Here is a 6,499-nt window from a genome sequence, read left to right on the forward strand (position 1 = left end):
CTGCTCCGTACTTAGCCCCTCTTAGACACACAAGGGTTTTCTCCTTGGCCAATGACCGTGGGCCAGGCAGGGTTTCCAGTGTACTCGGCGCGCCCCTGGGTCTGTTCATACAGCCGATCCCCGTGCCGGGTGCTAGCAGAGCGGGTGAGATGGGGACAAGGGCAGGCATTGGAAGATTTGGGTCACAAAAGTTGGGGGTGAGTTATTGATCCCTCTCTACACTGCTCTGGTGGGATGTGCCCTGTCTTGCTGTGTCCATGGCGGGATAAAATGGTAGTTCCGACCAGAACACCGCGGGTGATCGGGGGGCTGCAGAGATGGACAGATGAGGGAGGCAAAGGACATAGCTGGGCTAAGTGACCACGGAAGCTGGGCTGGGGACTACATGTCACCAGTGATGAGGGTGAGGTGGCCAGTGTGCTGGTGTCTCAAAGGTGCTTAGCTAATGTCAAGGTCAAAGCCTGTAGCAGAGCCAGCTCTGGGCAATCTGATGAGCACAGCTGGCCTGCAGCAGGCTGCCTGATTGGCGGCAAGAGCCAGCAGACCAGCTCTCAAACCCAGCAGCCGTTTGGTGGCTGCTCAAAGCATTCGCCCACAGCTGGGATAATTTCTGGGCGGGCTTGCTCCCGCTTTGCCTCATCCAGCTCTGACCCTGGGCTCCTATTCCCAACTTTGGCTCTGACCCATGGCCTCTGGCATCTGACTCCAGTTCTGACCCTGGGCTCCTATTCCTGGCTCCCAACTCCGCCACTAACCACTAGGTGTGACTCTCACTCCAACCAGTCGACCGCCCGCATCGGACAATGAAGAGGAATAGGGTGAAAGCAGCTGTGGGAAATCTGCTTATGAAACCTACAAGCCTGTGGAGGGGCCTCCTAAGGGAAGCCTTGTGCGGGCCGTTTGTGGGCATGAGGCATGAGACTGATGAGACTGCGGGGCACTGTCCCATCTTCTCAGGACACCCGGGCTAGCTCCCCTTGTGGTCGGGTGCTGCTGTGGCTGCACAGCCTGTGCCATTGACGCAAGTTCCCTGTCACATCTGTAGCCAGCAGTTTATGGTGTGGAACTCGTATCCTGCTGTCTCCTCCGTTGTCAGTGCCATGGGGGCTGGCAGGGCTGCCAATTGCCTGCCTCTGGCTCCTTGGCCTTCTTCCTGTACCACCCCCACGACTGAGGCAGGCTAGAGCCAGCAGGGATTAAAAAGATGGGGCGGGGGAGGCCGCGGTGCTAGTGAATGTGGCTGCTGGTGCTTTGAAGTTGGGGTTATAGGCTGAACCAGCCTCTCTTCAGAGCCCCTCTGATGCAGTCCCACTACCTGTCCTGGATCTTCCAGGGTATGGCTGCTGGTATGGACCAGCCATTCCTGCTCCTGCTGTCTCTGCAGAAGCTGCTGCGACGGGGGGCCGTGCGAGGAGGCATCACTTCTGGCTCAGGCAGCGGCTGGGGACGTGGCAGCCAGCACAAGCTTCCAGAATATTTTGCTGTTGGTGAAACAGAGAGAATCAGTTTCACAGCCTGGCTTGTGCTGCTTTGCTGTCTAGCCAGAGCCCTTGTGAGAGGAGGGTGGAATGGGTGTGGAAAGGTAGGGTCGCTGCCCTCTGAATGCGGGGGGGGGGGGCTCCTCTTTTAAAGCAGGAGGGTAGCCTCTGTACACTGCGTGATGGACCACGTTGGGTGTCTTCTACATCCCTTGGCCAGAGAAATCACTGCATACCCCACAGCTCCTCCCAGGCGCAGCCTGCACATCCCATGTGGTACAGCGGCACCTCCTGAGAGCAGAGCCCCAGTGCGCTAAGTGATGTACGTATGTGTGTAAAGAGCCGGCCCGTGCCCCAAGCAGCTGATGGTCTATACAGACAAAGGGGGGGGGGGTTCCTGTCCTTGACAGATGGGAACAGAAAGATGAAGGGACTTGCTCAAAGTCCCTTGGACACAGTTAGAATTTGAACCCAGATCTCCTGGGAACAGGAGATCTCATGGTTTAGGGTTTCAGCTGCCACCAGCAGGGGTCAGGAAGAGAATTCCCCCCTCCCGCAGTGTGGAAGGGCTTTTTTTAATCCTTCCTTGGAAGCAGCAGAGATGGCCACGGCTGGAGAAGGGGATGTTGGGTGAGGTGGGCCAGGGCTCCCAGGTGCTTGGCTGGCTGGTTCTCGTTCATAGGCTCAGGGTCTAGCCAATCGCTGGGTATAGGCTGGGGAAGAAATTTCCCCCCAGGTCAGAAGGGCAGGGACCTTGGAGCTTTCACCTTTCTCTGCAGCGTGGGGTGTGCGTCACTTGCTGAGATCATCTGGGTCTGGCTCACTCAATTCCTTGCCATTGCAGGGGCCTGGGCCACTGGTGCATCTCGGTCCCTCTTGTTCTGTCCCTGTGATGCAGCCATCTGGTCGCCTACGGGCTGAGAAATGTTGGTCTCCGGCTGGTTGGTGGGGCAGTGTGAGGATGCTGGTGGACTGTGATGTACAGGGATGAGCTCGTCGTCACTTCGGGCCTTGGACTCTGACTCTGACTCCTGCACCCAGCCCAGCGCTGTACCCGTGTGGATGGCGCTAGTCCCCTGGGTGCATGCCAGTATGCCCCGTCCCATACAGTGCTGTTTGGTAACCTCCCGCTATGCCTTCTCATGGGATATGCTCTTTGACCTACCCCTCAGCCCTGCTACTGGGCCTTCGATCCAAAGCTTGGTTCCTGCCAAAGCCCCTCCCCCAGCAGCCCTCAAACATTATCCCCATATTACAAAGGGGGGAAACTGACAGCAGGGAGCCATGACCCCAGGCAACCATCTTTGGCACAGCTAGGCAGAAAGCCCAGTTGTAGATGTGTGAGTGCTAAGTGAATTAGATATACAGTGAGATGAGCACTGGCCTGCTAAACCCAGGGTTGTGAGTTCAATCCTTGAGGGGGCCATTTAGGGAACTGGGAGTAAAAATCTGGGAATTGGTCCTGCTTTGAGCAGGGGGTTGGACTAGATGACCTACTGAGATCCCTTCCAACCCTGATATTCTATGATTCTATCTAGCTCCCCTGCTCTCTCTCCCCACCCTCAGTCCACCTCAATGGCGCAGGCTTGCAGAACAGAGGGGCATGGCCAGGCCTTGGCAACGGCTCTCCAGAATAAATCAGTGGGCTGGCTCTGGTAGGGCCAGGGATGCACTGTGGCCCCTTAGCAGGTGAGGGAGGGGTTAGTAAAACAAGCCCTTAAATCTCCAGCTGGTGGCTGTGTTAAAAGCAAGGCTAGGCCAGGCTGGCATGACCTCCTCACCCTCCAGCACGGCTGGGTCAGCGTGGGGGTTTGGGAGCTTTCTCTGTGGGCTGGGAGCTCTGGGGCTGGATTCCAGGAGTGGCTGCAGCCACACACCTGTTTTTCTTGTGGAGTTCCGGGCTCAGAAGAGCTGGAGACAGTGGTGCCTAGGATAAGGGTTCTGTGATCAGGTTACAATGCCCCTCAATCCTGACCCACAGGTCTCCCTCAGTCCAGTTCCAGGCTACATGCATACAGCTCTGCCAGCGCCCCTCTGTCCCAAGCGGCAGGCCCAGTGCTGTGCTCCTCACAGACTGCTCTGTGGATGCTCCTCAGTTATAACCTGCAGCTCCTCCGCTTCCGTTCCAGGACTGCTCCCTCCTCCTGCTCTGCCCATATGCCTCACTCCCACTCACAGCACCTTGCACTGATCCTGCCCGGCCCACTCGTGCTTTGCCAATGCACCTGAAGCCTGACCTGTTGATTCTGCACTGAGTGCCCATTGCAGACCCGCCACAGCACCCTGGCGAGGGGCCGCACGCCTGGCGTCCAGCTCTCTGCAATTCCAGCCACAGCCTCTTTCTCAGCTGAGATTGCCAGTGGTGCCAAACTCTGGTTTGGGCAAGTGCCCAGCAGGGGACTTCTGTCTCTTGGGATCGTGCTCTGTGGCCCAAGGCAGGGCTATGAGTGCAGTCTGGCTCTCAGGGCTGGGATTTGTTTCTCACTGAGATCTGAGGGAGGCTCTTTCAGCAGCAGGCTCCACTCCCTGTGTGTCTAACAAGATTTCTTCACCCTTCGCTGCCTCTCTCAAACTGCTGGCAGAACAAGGAGCCTGGCACTTCGCAGACTAAATGGAAAGATTGATGGTCTTTGCAACTGGGTCTTTTCCAGCTCTGCGATCGCTCGAGCTCTAATCCAGCCGGGAGATGGAAGAAATGGGAGTGGCTGGATGGGGAGCCAAGGGCCGGCTTGCGGGGGAGAAATTGGCATTTTGGGGCTGCTGGAAAGGAATTTCCCTCGCTCCCTGCCAAAGCGACATCCGGAGATGCTTGTTTTTCTCTTCTTTCCATTCAGCTTCATCTGACACACCTGGTGCAGGAGGGAAGCTGCCCCAGGCTGCATGTTATGGGGTGTGTCCATCTCATACATAGCATGCCCCTGCCCTAGCCTGCAGCACCCTGCAGGGGTGTATCCCCATCCCAGCTGCATCTTGCCTCGTCAGTGGCTGTCACTCCTGCTGTGCCACCTCTTGCTTTGATCTAGACCTGCTGCCAGGATCATGCTGTCCCCCTTCTCCTTGGTGCACCCCAGCCCTCACCGGCGAATTGCACCTTCAGGGCCAGCGTTTCCATCTGCTGCCCCCAGAACCGTCACCGTGATGCTGTCGGCTGCAAGGTGGGGTTCCTGGCACGGTGCCCCCAGCCATGCTCCATCAGTGCTGCGGCCCTGCCCTGGCTGTGGAGCTGCTGCGCAATGATTGATGGTGACCGGCTTCTCGGGATGGTGACTGTAGATGCTGGTTTAGCTCAGCAGTTGCCTGTAAAGGAAATTAGCGGGTGGAGTAAAGAACGGCTCGACACAAGCCCACCCCTAACCAAGTGCTTGAGGGTCGTTATGAGCAGGGACATCGATTGCCAAGGGATGAGGGGGGCAGTTGTCCCCTGACTTTTGTTTGCCCCTTCCCCAATTTTTCACCCTCCCCCAGCCTTTGCCGGACATAGAACGTTACCTGGGATTCGATTATGTGCTGACATAGCTTCGCCCCCAACCAAATTTTTCTGAGACCACGCCAGGGCAGGAGAGGCCTGGAAACCAGAGCTCCGCAGGATGCTAGAAGTGTATAAAGGAGGCGGTGGTGGGGCAGGATTGTTGTGGACTTGGAGGAAGAGGAATCTGGCTGTGCCACAGGTACCTGTAGGGATGTCTGAAGCAGGGCCGGCTCCAGGGTTTTTGCCACCCCAAGCAGTGGGGGGGGGGAAGCTGCAACCGCGATCGGTGCCTGTTCCACTGCACCGCATTCTTCTTTGGCGGCAATTCAGTGGCAGGTCCTTCCCTCCAAGAGGGACCGAGGGGCCCACCACCGAATTGCTGCCGAAGAGCCTGACGTGTCGCCCCTTCCTGTTGGTCATCCCAAGCACCTGCTTGCTGAGCTGGTGCCTGGAGCCGGCCCTCGTCTGAAGAAGCTAAGCCTACCTAGGGCACCACTGTGGGATGGTTACACCTTGGGGAAGACAGATGTTTGTGGACTGTCCAGTTCCGAGTGATAAAATAGGCCAGACAGTTGTTTTCAGAAGCTGGCGGCGTGGGCGCTGCTCACCACTGGCCACAGCCGCCGTCAGGGGTCTGTTCCAGCTGGACCTGCTGGGTAAGCAGGGTGCTGTGGCTCAGGCTGAGAGTGGGAGACTCTGGGATTCCACCCCAGGAAAAGTGCCAGCACGAGGAGTGCATTCAGAGAGACTAGCTAGGGGACCAAGGGGGTGGGTGCAAGGAGCACTGTAGCCCATAGGTGGCAGGTTTGTATAATTTTTGGTGGGGCCCAAAATGGTGGTGCCCCCCCCCGCTCCCGCCAGGGGCGGCTCTAGAAATTCCGCTGCCCCAAGCAGGGTGGCGCGCCGCTTGCGCCGCCCTTTCCCGGACCCGCGGCTGGGGCAGAAGTGCCTGCGGACGGTCCTGTGGTCCCGCGGCTCCGGTGGAGCATCCGCAGTCATGCCTGCGGGAGCTCCGTCCGAGCCGCGGGACCAGCCCACCCGCCGCAGTCATGCCTGTGGCAGGTCCGCTCCTCCCGGGGCTCCTGTGGACCTCCCGCAGGCATGACTGCGGAAGGTCCGCTGGAGCCAAATGCCGCCCTGCCAGGACAATGCCGCCCCACGCGCCTGCTTGGTGCGCTGGGGTCTGGAGCCGGCCCTGTAAGCCGATATAAAATGAAGCTACAATGCATCAGTGCCACAAGATTACAAAGGTCAATTAAAAGTGGAAAGTCAGAAGCAGCACTTGCCTACTTCAATATACAGTATTATATTTTGTTGCACCTGTTGTGATGAAGTGGGAATGTCCTTAATATTTTCTCTAAATACTGTATGAGTGCCTCAGTTTCCCCTGCAAGATGCCAACTGAAGGTGTTGGAGATAAAGATCAGGTGGCCTCCTTGTCCGGAAGAGACACAGAGGCCAGAGGAGGAAGTGTCAGTTTGGAGCTGGCTGGGGAAATGGGGAGAGACCCAGAACTTGGTTCTGGGCTCCCCACCCCCCAAGATGGACCTGA

Source organism: Mauremys reevesii, linkage group 4, assembly GCF_016161935.1.
Source record: "Mauremys reevesii isolate NIE-2019 linkage group 4, ASM1616193v1, whole genome shotgun sequence".
NCBI lineage: Eukaryota > Metazoa > Chordata > Testudines > Geoemydidae > Mauremys > Mauremys reevesii.